Source organism: Amblyomma mixtum, chromosome 4, assembly GCF_055824585.1.
Source record: "Amblyomma mixtum isolate Tamu chromosome 4, ASM5582458v1, whole genome shotgun sequence".
In the NCBI taxonomy this organism is placed as follows: domain Eukaryota; kingdom Metazoa; phylum Arthropoda; class Arachnida; order Ixodida; family Ixodidae; genus Amblyomma; species Amblyomma mixtum.
Window position 1 is genome coordinate 98,929,877 of NC_143015.1, and position 23,680 is coordinate 98,953,556.

The following is a 23,680-nucleotide window of genomic DNA, read 5'->3' on the forward strand; positions in this document are numbered from 1 at the left end:
CACAGAGGGAGTCAAAAAAGCAGTCAGCATCACTTTGACATTGCTGCGCACTTGGCGGGCCTTCTTTGGTCTTGGTGACGTGGAATGCGTCCTCTGTGACGACTGGGATTTGGTTTCCGGGTCGTACCCGTACACCCAAGACTCGTCACTAGTGATTACGGCGTCGGTGAAGTCAGGGTAACTGTTTGTGGAATCCAGCATCTCCTGTGAGACTTCAACACGAAGCTGCTTTTTCTCCACCGTCAGCAGCTTCGGCACGAATTTCGCTGCCACTCTATCCATGGCCAAATCTTCGGTGATAATGGAATGCGCAGAAAAATTGCTGATGTCCATCTCTCCCGTAATTTCTCGGATAGTCACACAACAGTCCCGCATCACCACAGCGTTCACTTCGGAAATTACCTGGTCATTTCGGCATGTTGATGGCCGACCGGAGCGTGGCTCTCTCTCCACGGATGTGCGGCCGTCTTTAAACCAGTTGCACCACACCTTAATCTGTGTGCTGCTCATAGCATCATCACTGAAAGCCGTCTGAACATTTCGAATGGTTTCCAGTTGGCTATCGCCAAGTTTCTGGCAAAATTTGAGGTAGTAGCGCTGCTCCTGTCGCTCCGCCATTTTCCTTGCAACAAAAAACCGACGAGAGCACTGCGCACTGCCTCACTCAAACGCTGCTTCCCAGCGACTGACGCTATCGGCAGGCGGGAAAAAATTCGTGCATGCGCGCGAGGGTTCAAGGTCGGCTGCTGTAAGCGCACTTTTTTCATATCCATCAGGTGTTCGCAAAAAAAATAAAGTCGGATACTTTTCTAACAGACCTCGTATATTTACACATTTCAGACCACCGGATTACGCGACTGCGGCTAAATGTATTTTTTACGCCCACTCGTGTCCTGTAAACTTCTGATCGCGATAGTACATGAAGTTGTGTCCATCACTGAATGTGCACCGTATATTTTTATGCAAATCTTATCGGGGCCCTCTGCTCCAAGCCCAGTGTGTGCAGACAACCATCCGCTAGGTTTCTCCGGAGCGCGAGCCTAAGATGGCCGATGAAAGAAGGGGACACGGTATTCGCACTCAGTACAGCAGTCCGGCGAAGGATGGGTTATAGGGGCCATGAAATGGTTGCTGGACATGTAGCATTTCCATATTCCAGCAAAAATAGGGATTGTACTGAAACTTGCAAAATTTGTATATTTTTATTAACTGACATACGTTGTTCAAATTCTATTTGTTTGTAGAGCAACTGTTTCTCAATACAAAAGTACTACTCAGTGTAGACTATCACAGTTGGTGCATTTGACCAGCATCATTTTGTCTACTCGCTGACAATCCGTGTCACGCACAGATGTCTCACTGCGTGGTTTGTCTTCAATGCTGATATTCCGTGTTGAAACTTCTTAATCCATCTAAGCACGTTGTTCTTGCCCACGGTGTTATCTCCGTAAACATTGAGTAACCCTTCAGTGGATATTAGACAGCCTGCACCCTTTGTAACTCCATGAGGAACCGTTGCTTCTCCTTGTGATCCGTTAGCTGCATGCAGTGAAAAGAATTTATTAGTTACCTGCAAAAAATCAATGGTTATTATAGAAACAGTTTTTCTATCAACACGTAGAAGTTGTATCAACTTTTGCATTTATTTAGGTACAACCACCGTAATGCAACCCTGTATACGCTGCATAAAAAAATTGCGACGATTAAGCTTGTGGACTGACATCAAAGATTAAGCATGAAGGTGGCGCCAGTGCTCAGTGTGGTCACGAAGTGTCTCCCGTTTCTACTGGCTTACGATGTCCCTGACAAACGATTAGAGTACTGACATGACAACTAATAACCGGTTTACACACGAAAGACAACGCTTAACACAAGTGTAACGACATGGGGAACAAAATGACCCTCTTGGTGTGATGCCAGATCTCTATGAAAATCAAGCCACAGTAGTCGCCATTTTGGCATCGATGAAACACAGTGAAAAACTACAGCGCATGTCTGATTGGCTTATCTCCCGCTCCTCCGGCCTGCATTGCTGAAGCAGCACGTTGGAGGCCAAAATGGCGCCCGTGACCTTATGTGAATATCTCCTATGTGTTGTTCCCATGCGGTTGCTGTTTGCTGGTTTTAACTACAGGCACTTGTTTTGCGTTACATCTTAATGTTGCCCTCATTTGCACGGTACCGGAAGTGCAATCAGCATACTAGTGCTATTAAACCAATACGCATTACTTTTACATCAAATACACTGGGTGACAGAGTTTTGGGGCTAAACGAGCAAGGTGGTGACTAGAAATATAAAAGTTTCACAGCATACTCCGTTTTCCGTAGCATTTACTATTTCCGTATTTCTAATATTGTTATATTTTTGCCTGTATTTTACATGAGCTAGCTTTTAAGCATGAAGAAATTGGACAAACTGGAACACTGCACTGTAATAAAATACCATGGTAAGAAGGACATGTCGCCATCTTAAAATTCAGGACTGTCATGACATTACATGACAATTCCCCTACACACATGGCGAAACAATGGGTGCAAGATCTAAAGTGTGGCAGTGAGAGCTCAGACGATGAGCCGAACCATTGACTGGCACCACCAACGAAGGTGTTCGACTCCCCCTGGATACGACAACGCACGCTCGGCAATTGCCTACGCACCATGTAGCAGAATGGCTGGGAATTACACAGGAGAGAGCATGCATACTATAATATATCCAGGGATATTAGCTTCTGAAAAATTTCTTCTCAATGGGTTCCACGTCTCGTCACTCCTGAGCAGAAATTTGCTTGCTCGATTACTTATCATGGGAGAATATCGGTTCATCTCTGTACCATCAGTTAGAGAGACGGTATCAAGTTTTATGGAATGGCAAGGATATGTTGCGCACTGAGTGTCATGCGAAAGGTTACAACATTTCTTCGTACAAAAGTTAGCGCAAAACACGACACTCACAAGAAAGGTGGACAGGACAACGCGCTATCGTGTTTTGCGCTAACTTTTGTACGAAGAATAATGCACCAACTAGCCCAGCAACAAGTGTTACTTGAGTTACAACATTCCCAGATTCGATTACTGCGAACTTCTGAAGCGTCTAAAATAAATAGTGCGAGAAAGGAAACCAGGAACGCGGACCAGGGGAAGCTTTTACCGTCAGGGCAGCGTTCCAGCGCACACCTCAGCAAGTGCCTGGTAGTTCCAGCTTGTTCCTCACTTTTACGATCTGCCAGATGTTGCCCCCTCCTAACCTTTTTTCCAAAATTAGGATAGCAGTTGGAGAGTTTCGGTGAAAAGGTTTCTCAGCACCGCTGGAGAAAGTGCCTCGCCTTAGAGGACGAATATATAGAAACATACTTCGGAAAAGCTGGAAGTGGTTTTATTGTCTGGAGACTTAAATCGGCCGCCATATCTTTTATCACTACAAAAGGCATTCACTGATTACTTCAGGAAAGTGTCACGCCAGAAATACATGCATCCATGGCATGAGGCCGCTAATGAGTGTTGTACTCATTCGAAACGGACTGCATCTGTAAAATAATCAACAATAAAAATAACCAAGGAGACCCGGTACCTTATATACACCACAAGGAGGCTCGCTGGAACGGAGCTTGGCAGGAAACGATGCGTGTTCGATATGTTCAGCCTTATACAGCGTTAACAATTCCCTGAGACCAAATAGAACAGTTGCTACAGTCCCATTAATGCCTAAACATATCGTCTTTCCCAGCAGCCCGTTGCTTCCCACAAAGATAGGACACTGGAAAGGTGGGCCTTGATGTTTAAAACATATGAACAGTACACCGCTTCAACGGAGTCATCTGCTGCCGCGCTCATTCTGGGAAAGAGAATTCTAGTTTTTGCAACTGTGCGGTTGTGGAGGAAGCACAGTTAAGAACGGCAGGCTTCCTGAAAAGAAAATCAATGTCGAATTTTTTCACTCTAATGTTTTTCTGAAAATGTTGCAGTGCAGAAATCATTCGATGGCGACCATCACACATAATGTGTTCTCTATCGCAGACGGTGTCTGCAGGTGCTTGTTTGGATTTCAGGCCTGTGAGCATGTGGCCAGTTAGTTTACATTAAGTTAGAAAACATTCACAAGGGTCATAAGCCTTTCAAATCACTCATCACTTCTGCGCTTAGTGCAAATACTGGGAAAGTACAGGTGTGTTGCAGGCGCAGTCAGTCACTTAGCTCCAGCAGTTTGCTCTTCAGCTTACACCCCGTGTAGATACAGAACAGCGGATCTGAGTTTCCGAATAACAACGCGAAAAGCCAGTATAGAGAAACTTTGAGACACTTACAGCTCCTTCACAAAATGTTTCATTATCACACCTTGTTACAAAGAGAGCGCCACGAGAACAGAAGGTGTTTCGTGAAGCCATGTGTTCTTCCTTCCATATAAGTGGAATCAGAACAGAACTCTACTACGTGAACGGAAGAGGGTCGTACTTGAATATTTGGTGGAACAAACACGCTGCGAATTCTGGAAAGGGGTTGGCATGTCGGGGTACATCATGTTCCCACAACGCATCGCTGGATGTAAAAAAAAGAAAGGAAAGCAGCATATTTTAGTTGATTAGAAGTTTTCTAAGAGGGAACTCATGTTGCTGATTTTGCGGAATACAGCAACAAGTGCAGGGTCTCAAGTGGCTGGTTTGAAAACAGGTGATATGCTTTTTTTGTAGCTTATGGGATTGCTTCTCGCTTCATATTTTGTACACTTTCTCGCCCCTGATATGTCTGATGACTGCCTAAATCAATTGTATCAAACTAACCCTTAAAGGTCCACTGAAGAGGAATCTGAACTCGTCTTTTTGCAGCGGGAACTCAATCTGCACGTTCCTAGCATTCTCAGAAACGGCGACTTATTGCCCTGTGTGGCCGACTTCCCTAATTAAATCGAATTAACGCCCGGCTCCCGCCTTTTTGTTTTTTAATTCTGCCTCGTACGGTGGGCGGAGTTGACCAACGCGGGGAGTGCCTTTCAGCCAGCTCCGTAGAGGCTTTGCTTTCGCTCCATTTTGTTTCCGTTTCCGTTTCCGTGAATAAATAGTTTCATTTGCAGATAATATAACAGCAAAATAAGCCTGCAGAAACAAAAATACGCGCGGATTATTTGCTTCTACAGACTACTACGTATTACTCCGCCGATGGCAGAGCGGCAAGCCGCCACGGGACTGGGTGAAAGTCACTCCCCGCGTTGGTCGACTCCGCCCACCGTACGAGGAAGGCAGAATTAAAAAAAAAAAGGCGGAAGCCGGGCGTTAATTCGATTTAATTAGGGAAATCGGCCACACAGGGCAGTAAATCGATGTTTCTAAGAATGCTCGGAACCTGTAGATCGAGTTCCCGCGGCAAAAAGACGAGTTCAGATTCCTCTTCAGTGCGCGTTTAAAAAACATTACAACCTCACCAGAGTAGTCTTACAAGGAAACTGACGTATTACAAACAGCTGCTCACAGGCACGAGAGGCTTTGTATCTCATCAAATTCAACTGAAGCCACGTGGTGTCCGGATATAGGACAACCTGACTTCTCAAAAGGGAACAAATGGGTTGTGTTCAGCTCCATAGCATGTAAGCAGCTAAAGCTGTCATGCGTCAAGATGTAAATACGCCTGGCAGAATAGAGGAACATGTTATAGTTTTAAAAAAACATGGGTTTCTTTTAGGAATTAGTTTTTTTTCCGGATCGCCAATTTTTTCGCGAGGAGGAAGGAGAGGCGTCTACCTAATGGAGGACTGTTTTTTGAAAATGGCGCCTCGAATAGGATAACGCAGTTGAGCACTGCGCAAGGAGGAAGACTGAAATCGCATTCGCAACCCCTTCAGAAGATTGTAATGATGGCTGAAATAGCTTTGATTTGAATGTGCCAAGAACTGCACGGTCAGTGGTGTGACAAAAGTTCTGTGTGACAAAGTTCTGTGCACACAAAAGCCAAGAACTGTGTCTGTTACTGTAATACTGATATTTTCTTTAAGAACACTCTAAATGCAATGCAGTATATTACAGCAATAAACGCTGTGACAATAGCATTTGTTATCCTTTATATTTGCCCCTAAGACAAAACACATTCAATCACTTGTTCAACAGCCCCGGTTTTTGCTTGAGGTTGAAAGTAAAGACTTCTGAATAAATATGCGCTTTTCAGTCGACGGTTGCGAAGACTAAAATGCATATAAGCCACCAAACAATTAAGAATAATGACTTCCCAGTGGCATTTCTTCAGTGCAATGGAGCGAATGCGTGAGCAGACAGTCGTAATGAACCGATAAACAGTACAAGCACGAAGTTTGCAACGTAGCACATCTGCCCGGGGAGTAACCGAAGCAGCACAGGCAGTCGGCCCAATATTGGGAATATATTGGCAAATGTCGGTCCCAAAAAGGACCAGAGCAAATAAAACCATCCATTTGCAATATTGGTCCCATTTCCTGTGCTGCGTGGGAGTACCATCCCATATTCTATAAGGCAACAGCAGTGAACTCACCCACCAACTTCAGACCAGTGCGCTGAAGGACAGGTTCGTCGAAATAAGCATTCCACCAAAGAAACAGAAGGTTCTAGGTTGTGCTACAGACTAGCGCCTGAAATATCCTTACAGGACGCGAGAAACATTTTTCAGTTGAAGGCCTCAAAAAGAAGCCTACAAATGTTAGGACAGACAGGCGATACGCTCGGCGCCATTTGCCATTATTTACAGTGTATTACATGTTTCGTAAAAAACTAAATTCGTGTTCTGTCTACTACGCTGTACAAAAATTTTCTGCATGAGATTCACATGCCCAAGCTGGTTGGCGTTTGCCAGGCTTCAATGTGCCCGCAGTAACAACATTCATCTTTGAGGTGAAGCAGCGGGTAGATCGTCTGACATCACAGAACAAACAAACAAAAAACGCACACAGGGCACAGCAGTCAAGGGCGCTGGAAATAGTCCCCTTTAAGTCATTTAAATACCAAAAGAACACTCACTGCATTTAAATCTTAAGGAATAGAACTAAGAAGGAAGCAGTAGGTATTCTTAGTAACCAAGCCGCAGGGGCATAGCCAAGGAGGGTGGGGTTGGGGGGGGGGGGGGGTATCCGTGTCAGAACACACACTGATAATTTGAGTGCTGCATTCCCCTCCCCCCTATTTTCACCTTTTTTTTCGCCTATGCTATTTACACACCACACCTACATATTAAGATGTAGAAGTGAAAATTAGAACAGTGTTGGTTTCTGAACCAAAATAGATCCTCTTCTAAGAACCAGATGGCGCCACTAAGGTCTATTTTTTTTTACCGGCGGCATTTAACACCTTTTGAATAATATTTCTGGTTACACAACTGGCAAGCAGCACGTTCTTGCGTCGGCGTCTGGTGCAGTCCTGCGCTGGATGCGGAAGCCATGATGGCTTGACGTTGTTCTCTTGCGGGCTCCCAAGTAAGGTCGTGATTAGTAGACAGTATCGCTGCATGTCATTGCCGTTTTATGTAACTGAGAAAACCGATACAATAGATTATCGGTTGTCAGCGCTAATTACGCTTTACATTTTATTTGTAGCATAGATGAGGTTTAGAAAACTGGAAACAGTTTCAACCGTTCAAATTCGCAAATTAAGGAAGAAGTATAGAAGCTGTTACTTTTTTCACTATAAGCACTTGATTAGGCTTCCCAGAAACAAACCGACCAGTCAACCAGCTTAATCACTGACAAGATTACAGAATTTAGGTTCGAGCAAAATATTTTCCGCGTATAGGGAAACCATTTGAACGGATAACCTGAAAGTAGATGTGGACTTGAAAGCCTCATTGACTAAGAAAAATACTTGTGGACTGCATATTTAGGCAACACAGAAATCATTACATAGTTCTCCACGAACCCGCAACCTGCAAACATTTGAGTGTTTTGAATAATGAAATTCAAGGCTTGTTATCAGCGCAAAAGGAAGAAAGCTCAGTTTCTTGCATTAATTCCAGAGCGGTTACTGCGTTGAGTCGATAGGCACAGGAAGATGTTTCAAATACCACGGTGAAAGTAGCGTCTTCCAGCTGTGCTTTTGCTTGTGTGAGGCCTCCCATACATGTTAGGCTGTGCTTGTCAAAAGAGGCTATCCCAATGCTCCAGCCTACTACTGCCAAAAGGAACGCAATTCTGTGAGAGAGGATCGAGGCTATTTTGTGGCTGTTCATAGGGAACGTTGTCACTGCAGACGCCTGTTTGAACTCCGAACTGAAGCTACAGCAGGTTGGCTCATTGAAAGGTTGCCGTCATTTTTGGGACCAACACACAATTGTGCTCTCAAAGCCGCAATACATTAAAACTCAATTTAATGAAGTGAAGAACAGCCATGAATTTCTTCATTAAATCAGAAAATACGTAAAATCGACGAAGGTACTTTTCCGTCATTCAAATCTGAAATCGTAACGCAGCGGCACCCAAAGTAGTGTGACATCACATGTGCCGACAACCCGCGCCTCCGCTTGTAAGTCCACGAAAGCAGCCCTAATCACTTGAGTGAGAGCGCCATCTGGTAAAACGGATTCGAAGGCGAGGTGGGAAGCGCCGCCGACTGCAGTGTCCTTTGTACCGGCAGCTTGCAGCCCCATTAAAATAAAACCAGGCATGTGTCCTGGGCTATATATGTTACCATCGGCACACTGCGAACAAGATGCGATGCAGAGGCCGGTTGTTTCGATATTTCGGGATTGAAAACAATGATCTCTATAATTACTAGCTGGGGGATCTAAATATATTTCTTAGATTGGGAACTTAGAAAAATTGTGTTTTGTTAGACCAACTTTTAACTGCAGTCTCAGGTTCGTTTCCACCCAAAGATGTTTTCAGTTGTATTTGGGGATGAAAACATAGCTCTGCTTGAAAACCCAGCTATGTTGTTTCTGAGCTAACCACGTGACAAGGTACTTCGCTCCCAGTGTCGTCTTTACGTGAATTTGAATCCGAGCTGGATGAGTTCACCTAGGCTCATATGACTGTTTGTACCCAGACTTATTCTCAACTGAATCTGAGGACAAACCATAACTATTGTCTACAATTTGACCTGGTCGCAAATTTCTTTTCGACGAACATTTTAAAGCTCAAAGTGGCAGGAGAGTAAGTAGGACATTTTTGCGTCAAATATTGTTCAACCTGCCGCAGTAGTGGGGCGAACCCTGCAGAACTGGCTTGCAGCTATTCGCACTCGATGCAAGTGTTCCAAACGACCCGGGAGGCTTCGACGATGGCACCAACACTGGTTGCAATCACCTTAGGTTCTCCGTGTGGAGTGGAAAAAGACAGTGTCTCTCATGGAAATATTACAAAAAAACTTATGGTAATCACGTAGTGGTCTAATGCAAATTCGTAGCGCGGAGCTCGAATCCCACTCGCTTCCAATTTTGTTTTCTTTCATTTCACAGCCGACTGAGTGTGACATGGAATGCGGTCACGTGGTTTTTCGCCAAAGAGAGCTCCTTACGCTATCACATAATATGGCGCCTTTGTGGACTGTCTCGTCAGCCAGGTGGGACCGATCATCCGATTTGTAGGTGGTAACCACCCTTCCAGCTTTGTTACGCCGAGCCGTTGGCAACGCGGAGAAACAAAGCGCAGATACAAGACTTGAAAACCAGCAAATAATGGGAATCTCTGCCGACGCAGTGTTATAAACGGCGCTGTGCATTAAGTGCCTTGCGCCTTACAAAACACGTTTGTAAACAGAACGCGAGAGCTAAATGAAATAGCCGTTGCAGTGGCGCCTGGTGTGCAACTTTACAGAATCTCAAAGTCACACCCTTTTAAGGGTTTGGTCTGGTTTATGGGGTTTAACGTCCCTAAGCGACTAAGGATACGAGAGACGCCGTAGTGGAGGGCTCCGGAAATTTCGACCACTTGGGGTTCTTTAACGTGCACTGACATTGCACAGTACACGGGCCTCTAGAATTTCTCCTCCAAAGAAATTCAGCTGCCGCGGCCGGGATCGAACCCGCGTCTTTCGGGTCAGTAGCCGAGCACCATAACCAGTGAGCCACCGCGGCGGCAAACACTTTTAAGGAACTTAAGAGAAACGCTCTTGCCGTCACCTGTGAGCTTCCTGTGTACTCTTTTTCACTCGAGACTGACCTGTTCACGCTGAGTCTCATCGAGCGGCTTAGCCAGTTGGGTAGTTACCATCTCTACTTGACTCGATGTGATGTAGAGCGAGTCCGATGCACTTATTAATTTTATTTCCAGCTAGTATTTTTTGCATTATGGGTGCTTTGCAATTCGTTAACAGTTCTCTCTTCCTTAACACCAGCAGGCGCTGTTGCGTTATTATAAAATGTTTCTACATTTTTTTTCTCGGCACTAGCAGTCGCCGACTCAGTAGAAATAGGAAGGAACTCACCGATGAATTCCAGGCCGAGTCGCTGAAATTTCAGGTCTTGTTCAGGAATCGCCCCTTGCCCAGGTACCACATCCAAAGAAATGCCAGTACTGTAAAAATGGCAAAAAATAGAAGCTGCAACTATATTGCCATTGCTATAATTTCCATTTCTATTACTTCTATGAGTCGTCAGTTGTAGAGGAATAGGGCGGGCAGGTTGGTGTGGGTAGACAGGCAGTATTAAGGGTGGATATTTTTTTCCAAAGGGTAAGACTGCACAGAGTGGAAATACTCCTATCATTCATCTGCTTCTCGAGCATGTTGAATAACCTCGCCCAGTTTCGACACTAGTCTCAGTCGACGCCAACTGTTAATTCTCACGGTTAGCCGTGCTTTTTAGTTCGCACCAGAAAATCTGAAAACTTCCAGGAGATTGTGAACGAGATTGTAATTCTCATGGTTAGCCGTGCTTTTTAGTTCGCACCAGAAAAGGTGCAAACTTCAACGAGATTGTAAAAAAGGGCCGATCCCTAGGAGTTTGCATAAACGACTTCGCACTGTATTTAGAATTTAGTGATAAGCGAGGATTGCAGAATAATTACAAAGATTGCAGTTCTTTATTCTCCCGGAAGCATGTTTGACCGCCATTTGCGGCGTTTGCAATCAGCAATCGGCAAGGTGGTCGGTGTCCAAACAGGCGACAAAGAATCAGTGTCGCTACCTTCTCAGTACAGAGAAACCTTAGTCGCTCCCCGTGTCGAATACAGGGCATCATTCGAAAAATAAAAAAAGCATTCACCGCTTTCTTTTTATACCCTGAAGCACGCTACTTTGTAAATGGGAACCATAACTATGTCCCCTTAACAAGCATTCACTCACCAGGGTTCTTGTCTAGCAGAGAGCCACAACGGCTGGGAGTTGACACGTCACAATTCCAGAGACTTCGCTGGGAATCTGCTGCAGGCACCTGGAAGGACAACGCCATCTTTGGTACGAAAATATGTCCAGAGCTTTAACGTGGAGCCATTGCAATCGAGTGCTGAGCAACCACCTTGGAGTCATGATATAAACTAAAGGAGAAAGGTTCCGAGTGCAAAGCTACATGACACAAGCACAAGAAATATGCACGCCAATGATCACGGACAGATGACGTGTGCTTACCTACATGTTATGACAACTGAACTTACGAAGCGTTAAAAACAATAACTTGTATGCATGCTCATCTTATTGGGTCGTTTGAATTAGGTTCTCTGTACGTTCTACATGCGGGCCATGGCTTTGGCATCATTCATTTTCACACACATCGGTAACATTCCTAAGAAAATTTGACTATGACGAATTCCCGAGCAGAGCTCTACGGCGCCAAAGCTGAGGTCTACATATTTGCAACCGGAAATGCGCAGTCGTCGTTTCGGCACACTGCCACCTGTATGCGAAGAAAAACTTTGGAGACCCTTCGCCAGTTTTCACCTCTGACGTGTGTGGAGGTGACAGAAGATGTACTGCGATATCACGGGATTGGATTAAAACAGTGACGTGATCCGCAGCTCTAGCGGGTACCAATAAAGGGGCACAGTGCGTAACTACTCGTACAGAGAGAATGTATTTTTGAGTTGTCTAATCACGCTTGCATGCTAAACCTCTGCGCATGGAGCATGCACACGAAATCGTGCTTTCTCGCCAGTAGGCTGCTTTGATAAAGCGGCCCGACCATCGGGCACGTAGACGCCTACGCTATATGATATTCCCGTCCAGTTCATAAAACTGCCTGTCTGAGTGTAAAAAGCAAAAACGGTTGACTTACTTATGAAGTTGATTCAGGCGCTGGTAGCCCCCCGTATCCAGGTACCACGTCCGAAGGAACGCCAGCTCTGCGATAACAGCAGGAGAAAGTGCTGGAGCGTAAACTGGTGATTACATGCTATTAGTGACGACCTCCCACGGTTAATGAAACGAGCGTTTCAGTCAAAGGCTGCACACATACTCCAGGGGTACAACAGCAACAGCAGTCACTTTGAGGAAACAGTGTCCAAAATTGCGCGCGCATTGTAATTCAGTAGACACAAAGGCGCAAGTCTACATGCGCTAAAACTAGGGAACGTAGCACCGAGTTTTGCTTCAAGCTTCTGCTCCGGTTGAAGGCAGCGCTAACAATCAGAGTTTTTTTTCAAATCTAAAGTATTGCCTAGGTGCCAGGTGACCATAGAATCTTGCCGTTACTATGCGATCCTCGTCAAACCATGGCTGTAAGAGCAATTTTCTGTTCAGCATCATTACACGCACTGAACGGACACCCCCTGCTCGCAACAGCTAGTCTGGATGGCTGATGAAAGAAATGAATAGCCGGAAGAAACAGCCGGAAAAAGAGAGTGCGCTGAGAGCACAGCCAAGTCAGCGACATTCCCGTCAGAGATTCTTTCCGGGGGAACGCATAATACACTTGTATCATTAAAATATATAGTATTGTTTGTCCTGTACTGTACTTGCTTAAAAAAAGGGTTGGTCAAAACATATCCGTTCCAAAGGCGCTTGGTGACTTCAACTGGCGGCAACTTGGAGCATGCGATATTTTAAAAGCTTATGTAGCTGAACTTTCTCTCTGCACTCGATCTTCTTATATAGCTATGGATGAAGCATGACTGCAAGAACTGAAGGGTACGTGGCTGTAGCCGCGTAATCGAACTAAATAAACAGCCGTTCCTAATAATGTCTGTTTAGATTCAGACAATATGAGATTCGACAAGCGCCAAACATTTCTGAATAGAAAGTGGCTCAATTAAATCGGCTTAAAATTGGCAGACGATTACTATAGTCACTTATGCAAAATGTGAGCGCAGCGTTTCAAACGCCACCTGCCACCGCTGGCAGGTAGTGTGTTATGGTGGTAGCCATCCATCCACCTCCGGTTGTCCATTCCTCCGCTCTTGCCGTGACAGGTGGCGTTTCGAACTGCTACTGCCTGCTAAGACGCCACGTCACACACCGCAGCACGCCACCTGTGAGGTGACGTGTTGCAGGGGAAGTGCTTCGGGAGTGAGCAATAAAGTTTTCTTCCTCCTGATAAATTTCATGACTTTGGTCTTTTAAGCTAGGCGTACACTGAATGGTGCCGATGTGTTTAAAACGGAGGCTGCGCCCTCTCACTTAGGTGGCGCCTTGGCACGGTCAGTCAGGCTGGCCTATAGGATTGTCCCATTGTGTTACTGAGAATTTTCATGACCACGAAAGAAGTGCCATTGGATATTGCGATACTACAACTCCTTACTCCTTATTACTGCTGGAAATAAACGTGCCGCAGGTAGATAAGAGCAGTCGAGTCACAGACACTGAGGCCAGACATTCCATTTACTGGGAATAGCCCGAGTAATCTACAACAGATAACAGCATACTCACCAGGTGCCGAAGTGTGGTCTCCTGAGCAGCCCTGTCCCAGGTACCACATCTAAGGAAACGGAACTGCTGCAAAAACCACACCATTCTCAAAACTGCATTGCTATATCCAATATTTATCTCAACATTCATTTGGCTTTATTTTATCATTGGCAGCGTGATTGCGGTGGTAGCACATTCGTAAATGTGGAACAAAGACAACAGAACTAGGTCTAACTTCCCTTGTCACCTCAGGGCCTCAGCTACCAGCTTCAACGAAGGGGAGACGCTGGTACTTAGAGTGAAGCGACGCATGCAGAATCAGAGATGTGGCAATGCCAGATTGATGCAAGATCTAATGGCCGCCGGCGGATATGCCTCGCAGGATGAAACCAATGATCAACAAGCGCAGTTTAAACTGTGATAACCTTTCTGATCAGCAGAACTCACCGGTTCTGGTTGACTCCGAGCTAACAAATTAGCTCTCAACCCTCTGAAATTTGTAAACGCGATGAGAGGCAATTATGTAGGGTTTAGCGTGGCTATTAAATGTAAAGGCATCACAGTAGAAGATCCCGGATTAATTTCGACCGCGTGAGGTTCCTTAACTTGGATATAAATATCGCAGTACAACTGTTGGCTTGAGCCAGATTGGTTTGGTTGAAGGGGGGTTTAACGTCCCAAAGCGACTAAGGCAGTGAGGGACGCCGTAGTGTAAGCCTCCGTAAATTTACAGAGGACGCGTTGTTGCTCGGCTGTTGAGCATTCGCGGTACTGACTGCGATGCGCATATAAGGCTATAACATGCTGGACTGCCCTAATGTGCTGCACCTGCATTCAAGTTCTTCGGCAGCGAGTTCTGATCAGTTCGGAGAAGGGGAAGAACTCGGGGCAGGTCGTTCACAATGAAAAATTTTGTAAACATCTAGCACGTCTCCCCCCAAGCTGGTTAATCAGAAAAAAATTATTCCCGACAGGAAGAGGCAATGCATTGTACATAACCCTCTGAAAGGCATTCGTAGTTTCTTGTTCAATTCATAACAAAAGTTACTCTAAGCTGACCTTTCTAAAGAATCCTGAAGCAAAATCTTAAAATTGAACAAAAACGCTGAAATAGATTCTCGGATTGTGATTACACTGAAATCTAGTCGTCACTTTTATTTTCGATATTTTATCAGCGCGCGCCAAGCCCTCCCGGCGAGATGAAAAGAGTGACGTCATGATACCCTCGTCCGACAGGCAACCGGTTGCGTCACTCGAAGCGCGATGTCGCTGCAGGCAGCGGCAGACACTGTAGTATCCTACGCGGCCGAAAGGGGCCTTGTGTGTTCGCCGCAGAAATCAGAACTTTTTGTTTACAATCCGAAAGCGCTCCGGTGCAAGCGCGACTGGAATTTTGAAATTAAGGTAGAGGGCAAAGCTGTACCGAAAGTTAATCACATCAGGATCCTCGGACTTTTTATCCAAGAGGACGGTTACAATGAAGGAACGATCAAGAAGCCCAAAAACTACGCTGCGCAAGTAACAGGAATCTTCAGGAGGGTCGCGCTGAAGGGCAGGGGCCTCAAAGAAAGTAGCCTCTTGAAACTGACGCAGGCGTATATTATTAGCCGAATATGCTATGCCACGCCATTCCTCGATATTAGGGTAAACGAGAGAGATAAGATCGACGCAATTATTCGGCGTTGCGTCAAGAGGGCGCTGGGCCTACCTATCTCCACCTCTACAGACCTCCTTTTGGAAATGGGGGTGCATAATACTTGGATTGAACTCGCCGAGGCGGTGCGAATCGCCCAGCTCGAAAGACTGATTACAACGAATACGGGCCGGACCATCTTAGAGTGGGTCGGCCGAAAAGTAGATAGGGGCCTATGCGACAAGGTCGCCCTACCGCCACAATGTCGCGAGAATATCATCGTTCCCCCCCTCCCCCGCAACATGCACCCAGAACATCACCGGGAAAGACGGGAGAAGGGGGCGGAGGCGCTGGTTAAAAGGGCCGGAAATTTCAGGGCAAATGAGGTTGCCTACGTGGACGCAGTGAGTGGCAGGTCGGGGGCGGCGGTCGCCTCAGTAGTCGACGGCCGAGGTGCACCAATCGCTGCCGCCTCCATTAGGAGTAGAAACATAGATACGGCCGAGGAGGTCGCAATGGCGCTTGCTTGCGCTGGAATCAAGGCTAGTTTGATTCTTAGTGACAGCAAAACAGCAATCTGCAACATCGGAAAGGGCAGGGTCTCGCCAGAAACGGCTCGAATTCTGTCCGCAGCCAAAATTGATCGCAAGATCACCTTAATTTGGGTCCCAGCACACACATCTGTCCCCGGTAACGAGGCGGCCCACATGTTAGCCCGAGATCTCTACTTCCGGGTAACTGTAGAGCCGCCCGACCCCCAGGGGATGGACGAACGTTTGCAAACGTACGCGGAAATCGCCGTGCACTACAGGTTAGGCAGGCGTCTAATGTCACCACCAGATCCAAACTTAACCAATACAGAGGCCATCGCCTGGCGACGATTACAGGCCGGAAATTTTGTTAACCCTGTCTGGTTATTTCAAACCACGTTAGACGATAAAAAGGTGACAAATGTAAGACCTGCGGAGCGAGGGGGACCCTCGATTATATAATTTGGCAATGCCCTGGATCCCCGGGTGCTGAGGACAATATTAAGAGTAGAGAAGCCTGGGAGGCCCTTCTGCGAAGCGAGGTCCCCGCCGACCAGAAACGAGCTGTCCGCCTGGCGGCTGAAGCCGCGGAGAGACAATGTATCTTCGCCAGTCTTTAGTCGCGGAGGTCCCGTCCCCCGTCCCCTCGGCCTGCGTGCCAGGGACGGGGAGTAGGGGGCCTCCTACATCGGTGGAAATAAAAGTTGTTATCATCGTCATCATGTCGCATTGCAATTCGGGTAGACCAAGCGATAAGGCTCCCAACCTCCGACGCTGCCGACGCAAAACTGGCAAAACCCGCGAGTAGCGATCGCAATCGTGCTCCTACGGGAACAATGGGCGCGCGGGTGTTGTATGAAGTCCAGTCGCAGCTTGCACAGGCGGCCACCAGGTGCAACGATACGGCAACAAATCGCGAAAAAAACGTGCCATCCGCCTTTTCTCCTAAAAATTCTAGTCGCATTTATCATTTTCAGCAGTCAAGCTCTTGTTTACGTATAAAAGAGCAGCTCCAAAAGTTTGCTTCAGTATCCCTTTAAGGAAGAGGTTAAGCCAAAACATACTTTTTGCACTTTTATTAAATATTACACCACACACCATGCAAAGAACAGATCACAATAACTTGCACTTGGAGCCGCAGATTTGAGCAAGGAGGGGACTGGGGAGGGAAGCCTCAGTGCGCTGATCACCGTTGACTAGCAAAACATGTCGGCCAGCTAAGTATGTCCTTTAATTTTATGCTAAACATGTACAGTCATGGATAAAAGCCTCAAGGGAAAAGGCTTTTTGGTTCAGCCGCATAACAAAGTCATTACGGCACTATTAAAGTTCTGATCACCTTGAAATGCTTGCAGAAGGCTTCTTATTGCAGCAGACAAGATTCCTGCTTGAAGAGTGTTTTGAATGATCCGCTCCACGGAACATTCTTGGAACATTCATTTCGCTGGAGGTGAATGTTCCGGCATTAACACTTTTGAAAATGACTGTACTTGCGTACTCATGCAATATGTTATGAAAGTATGAGCATATTACGTAGAGAGAATTGAATCAATTTTACCGCAGAGAATTTCAGCAATTTTGCAGATGGGAACTAGCTGATATGCTTTCCACTGGTTTGGCTTGACATCATGGAGTGCAATAAGGGTAAAATTAATGTGCGTATAACAGGAGTTGAATTACGAGGTATTGAAGTCGCCACTTCAGAAATGGGAACAAAAGTTAGCATCTCTGTTTCTGGAGTGGCAAGAGAGCAAGTAAGTAATAAATGAAATAAACCCGCAAGAAGTAAAAGTGCTATAAAAATAAACAACCTATGGTTTGGCCCATTATATCAATTACTGTGGTCTTAAACCTCACTTAGGCACACAACATAGATGGTTTGCAGCGCTTAAGCTTCCATGGATAGCAAAATCTGTTGCTTCAGCTGTGCATGGAATAACAGTCGTAAATTCAACAAATGTGGTGACTCTGCACGCGACTCTGCATTATTTCGATCTTTCCCGTTGCAGTGGGCAAACGGTTGACAGGCAAAAAGAATTTTGTCAAAGGGCGCTAAATCCATTCAACATCTGTTGAAATGAGAGGCGAACTAAGCGCTCCCTACCTGCTTTACAAGTAACGAAAGCCAGAGCCGAGGACCAAATTGGCGAACAAGCAGGGTAGCGTTAACAGTACTTGCAAGCGAACAGCGGGGCACCAGCTCAGGCCTTAGTGCAATGAATGCAAATGAGAACATTTGTCCAAGATCGAGTTAAAATAACTGAATTGAGTCAGCGCGGAATAGCACAGGAGGATCCCCTACTGAAACATTCCATATCAGCCACTCGTATGAAATTATCGGAATATGAAGCCCATAACACAGGGAAGAACACTGTGCAATGTCAGTGAACGTTTAAGAACCCCAGGTGGTCGAAATTTCCGGAGCCCTTCACTACGGCGTATCTCATAGCCTGAGCCGCTTTGGGATGTTAAACCCCATAAACCAAACCAAACCATATGAAGATCTATATCTTATCTTTACACAGTCTATAACCATTTCATTAAATTTGTACACGATTTCCTTGCAAGGCGCTTGACCTTATATGGAGTCCGTAAGCTTCCATACGTATTTCTATATAGCCCATAACGACTCCATATGCTCGATACTGACTGCATAAAGTTTGGTATGGAAACGCACAGAATTATGGAAACTTTCAGTAGGTTGAAAGGGTCATGCACTGCTCCGGTCAAATTATTTCTTACCGAGCACAGTCTTCTCTCACCCTATCCCAGTCGGCAGCAGAAGGTCTAGCTGTCGGTGGGATTGGAGGCACCCACGTCACGAAGGCACCACAGAACACGAAGGAGGCCACATTTCCTCGCCCGACACCGGCCCTTGCCCCGACACTGGCTCGTACAGCTTCAAGAGAGGTGGAGGGATTACGCAATTATTGGAAATGTATTATGCAGGGGAAAGCTGCCGTCTAAGAAGTTTGGTTTGGTATATGCGGGTTTAACGTCCCGAAGCAACTCAGGCTATGAGGGACGCCGTAGTGAAGGGCGCCGTCTAAGAAGTGGCAAGATATCACAGCAAGGTTGCAAAAGGGTTGTCAGGAGATGCGGGTCGTTTATAACTATGTGGAAGAGGTGAGGCACAAGTCATGCTGGCACTCAGACGTAATGCGCTAAATTGTAGGTAGTAAGAATGCAATATTTAAATAATCCATGGAGCCATCCTTTAACGATCTATACGCCTAATTCATGACAAGCTTACCGACAGGTTTTCTACAATCTGGGTCGGTTGTCCGCTAGCGATCACTGAGTAGGCATAGTAGGGAGTCGGTGTCTGCGACGAAAGTGGCCGACCCAGCACCACTTCATAGAAGCCAGTGTGTGTTCCCAGGCTGTCGTATTCAGCGTAAGCAAAAAAAAAAAAAAAAGCTGGACTCAGAATTAGCGAACCAGCAAAAGGATTATGCCTGGAGGAATCCATGGGTATGGCAGCTACAGCCTTGTTAGCGAAGTTCTCAGCCGCAGTTTATTTGCACCATTGAAGAATCTCAAATTAAGTTAGTGGGCTGATTTCACTTCTTCAGAAGCTAGCCGCAGGTTTTCCACGTGTCTACAAAAAAAGACCAGTAGCGATTGTCTGCACAGAAATCGGTGCTTTTCGTCCATATTGAACGTAGTGCATTCTTACCGTAGAAAATTATTTTTGGGAACCGTATTTGGCTGAGCCCTTTCTTTCCCCCTCACCGACGAGGCCTGACAAGATAACCCCCTCTTGCGCTGTCCTGTGCTCCAACAAGCGTCGCTAATTCTTGGCTCCTTTTCCCTTTTTTGACATGCCACGCCCAGCGTATCCAGCGTTGCCTTGCCGTCACCCGCCGTGTCCGACTATGTCATGAGGTGTTGTGCTTTGAGCTGCTGAGGACAGCCACTTATTTTAGATCCCAGTGAGTCGTTTGGCTAGCTTCTGCATGACCAACCTCACGGTTTGCACTAGCTTTCGACTGACGAAGTTGACTGCAGGAACCCCATGTTAATTCTCGTAAGCATCAAAACATGTGTCTGATACAACGTAGGCTAAAGAGTACAACGAAATGTACTAGCTGAAAAAAAGGTTATTAGAGTTATAGAATAGCGCAGGTTTATTCATCATCATTGTCATCACCATATTTGTGCCCACTGTGGGGCAAAGGCCTCTTCACTGACGGGGAATGAAGAAATTACTACGTTAGTTTCGCATGGTGTTTCACACGTATTTTGCGCATTCCAATGAGCAAACAAGAAGAGGAAAATGAGGTGCTTGTTAACGACCTACATATGAACGAAGCGATCAGTCACTGAATGGGAGGAAAGCATAGGGAAGCTTTTCTAATTTAAATCTGCGGTGTTGATCAGTCCGAAATAATTATTGTAACCACAGTGTAATCAGAAGCCCGCGTTTGTCATGGCACAGAAACTTGGTGAAGGCAGAGTAACACAGCAGATGAAACAAAGCAAAAGAATATGCGCAGAAAGAGGTTGAAAAATACGAGCGAGAGTGATGCGGCCGAAATCCAAGCGAGTTTTGGCAAAGAGCACCTATATTCTTGCGGGGACGCAGTACACACGATTTGTATAATCTTTTACTAGTATGATTCTGGCTATAACTGCTGAAGATATCGTACACAGAATGGCCTTATTTTGCAGCTCAGCTTTTTTGTGGCATTGAACTTCACGTTTGGTTGATGCTCATGTTCATTTTCATATATATTTGGTACTGAGCTTTGATATGGATGAATTGACGCCAGATCCTACCATGCTGACTGGATGCTGACGTTTCTGCGTTGGCAACTGCAGCGCCCAAAAACCAGTGACACAGCTAAGGCACAAGGAATTTGGGCTACTTGTATCCATGACAGTGGAAAAGCAACGTCTTTCCCCATTGAACTGCCTCAAATAGGGGTGGCTTAGGCTGAAAAGCGGTTGGTGTTTATCTGGCTCTTGGTAAGCGCTAAGCTGAATTTCCCACCTCTCAGTACTTAAGCATTCTTAAGAGGTCATTCTTTTACAGGCCCTGTTCATGTATGTGTCCATGCCATAACCTTCTATGCGTATTACGCTGCAATGAGTAAACCGCCCAAAGGAGGGAAAAAAAAAGAATTTGGCACAATTTAAACCAGCAACACTGCAGTTATTTGCAGAAAAGTAAGGGTGGCACAAGACAATAGCTTTCACTCACGAAATAATGTACAATGCGTAGTGAGGATGTGCGAGTTTTAGAGACACGTCGAAGCCCATTAAAGGCTGAACTCGTATATTAAGGCAGATGCCTTTAATGCCCCATCGGTGTAAGCAGTTGTCGACAAAAATGTCACGCTTTTCAATTGGTCGAAATGGTCGTGACGTCACAGTGCGCGAATTTCAAACGGGGCCAATTGTTCTTTGGTTAGTAACCATGCAGCCAATGAAAGGGATGGTATGGTGATACTCCGAGTACGTGGGACTGAGTTTAATTAATTGCTCAATTAACCAATTACCCTAATTAACCATTCTAGTCAGACCAGATAGATTAATAAAACCGAGAAGGAAACTGGTCGAGTTGGGTAATCGAACCAGGGTCTCCGGAGTGCGTGACGAGCATACTAAACACTCTGCCATGCCAGCTCGATGGTTTGGAATGAACAAAGGCTCATCTAGTGAATACAGTGTCTTCGTTTACTACCATCCTCCTCCCTTCTCTTACGGCAAGGTTCAGGTGTCCACCGACCGAGATACATTTCCTTTCCTCAAAAACCAATTTACCGACCAGCAAGACGCAGAGGATTGGGTGGTGGCGCTCTTTGGACTCCCTGGCAGCGTTGCAAAACGCTGCCGCGTTCCACTGTTAGAGACGAAGCTTAACATCTTTACAACACATCAGTGACACAAGCAGCAACACCGTACTTAAGGCTTTTGCCTCACCGCACTTCAGGTCAACAAAGTGCCCCCTGAAATTTTTTAGAATATAGACTGTCGAATGAATTGCATTACAGCAATGCGAGCGGGCCAGCCATTGCCACAAGAGTCAAGTATCAATCGCGCTCACCTCGTACAGCTCTCTTCGTCCGCGTCCCGTTGGTAAGGGCGAAGGAGATAAGGCCGGAGGACCCTCTCGCACCCACGTGACGAAGGCACTCCAGACAGCGCAGTCTGCCGCGTCTTGCTATACATCGGCCCCGCTGGCTCTGTTGCTTGAGGAAGAAGGGACAAAAGTTCAAGCTGGTTCGCTATACGACTTGCGCTATGGCGATATTCACTGAACATCGCTTGCGAACGCCTACGTAGACAAGCATCGTCCGTGACACACATTTTCACAAATTTTCTGAGAACGGACTCGAAGGCCCGCAAATACTGACAACTAATGGCGTTGAGATTTTCGCGTTGCGAGAGGAAAAAAAAACGGATCCTCGTAGCCACAACATAATGAGTACATACCTTTTATTGCGAAAGCAATACTACGCTCACTAACGGCCTTTCGCGTAGCGGCGGCCAGTAGGCACGTTGGGCTTTAAAATGACCTCTGACGTAGTAACCGTTGCGGTGGACGCCCGAACCGCACCGTACATAAGGGAGGCAATGGGAGTGAAAGTAGAAAGAGGAACAGGAGCCGTAGTGAAGAAAATGAAAATTCTATTTGAGGAAATTAAGGAAATTACGCGTAACAGACACCCTAACAGACACCTCTCTCTGGCATCTCTCGGTGGACACCCGTCATCCGTTTGCAGAGGAAGGCAGGAAGTGGGAGTGAAAGAAGAAACACAAACAGGGCCCTCAGTGAAGAAAATGAATTGCGCGGAGAAGAGGCCACAGTTGGCACGATTCCAGCGCAAAGACGGACACCGCGAGCATGAACGGACGTCGCGAGCATGAACGGGCGCCGCGAGCACGGACGGACACCGTGAGAATGGACGGACGCCGCGAGCATGGACGGACGTCGCGAGCATGAACGGGCGCCGCGAGCACGGACGGACACCGTGAGCATGGACGGACGCAGTGAGCACGGACGGACACCGTGAGCACAGACTGACACCGTGAGCACGGACGGACACCGTGAGAATGGACGGACGTCGCGAGCATGAACGGACGTCGCGAGCATGAACGGACGTCGCGAGCATGGACGGACACCGCGAGCACGGACGGACACCGCGAGCACGGACGGACACCGTGAGCACGGACGGACGCCGTGAGCATGGACGGACACCGTGAGCACGGACGGACACCGTGAGCACGGACGGACGCCGTGAGCATGGACGGACACCGTGAGCATGGACGGACGCCGTGAGCATGGACGGACACCGTGAGCACGGACGGACGCCGTTAGCACGGACGGACACCGTGAGCACGGACGGACACCGTGAGCATGGACGGACACCGCGAGCATGAACGGACGTCGCGAGCATGAACGGGCGCCGCGAGCACGGACGGACACCGCGAGCACGGACGGACACCGCGAGCACGGACGGACGCCGCGAGCATGGACGGACACCGCGAGCATGAGCCATTAAAGACTTTCGCCTTAAAATGAATTAGAGGAAAGGAAATTACGTACAGGCGCTAGTAATGTTATAGCGTGACGTCATACCAGGAGCGAGATAGGGGCTGGCAGAGAACAGACTAGCCTGGTGGTGGGAGCGGACGCATGTCGGACGAGTTAGCTCGAGGGTACGTCAACCGAGCAGACTCAGCACTTTGCACCACAGGCACCTTTGACCCAGTTACCCCCACGTACTAAGATATACTCGATCATTACAGGGGTCAGCGGAAACGCTACCCAGCCCCACACAAAAGGCTCA

The 23,680-nt window shown here is 46.8% G+C and overlaps 1 long non-coding RNA gene across 2 annotated transcripts; it reads right to left on the reverse strand.

Moving 5' to 3' along the window:
• Positions 1-1,211: 1,211 nt before the first annotated feature.
• LOC149347575 (uncharacterized) lies at positions 1,212-13,821 on the reverse strand. 2 transcript variants are annotated; one of them, XR_016292147.1, is made up of 4 exons: positions 13,740-13,821; positions 12,151-12,217; positions 11,226-11,313; positions 1,212-1,539 (listed from the first exon to the last, which is right to left on the reverse strand). It is a non-coding gene; the product is annotated as an uncharacterized LOC149347575 (long non-coding RNA). The 2 variants fall into 2 exon arrangements; XR_016292146.1 differs by lacking the exon at positions 1,212-1,539 and adding an exon at positions 10,380-10,456.
• Between the last annotated feature and the right edge of the window lie 9,859 nt (positions 13,822-23,680).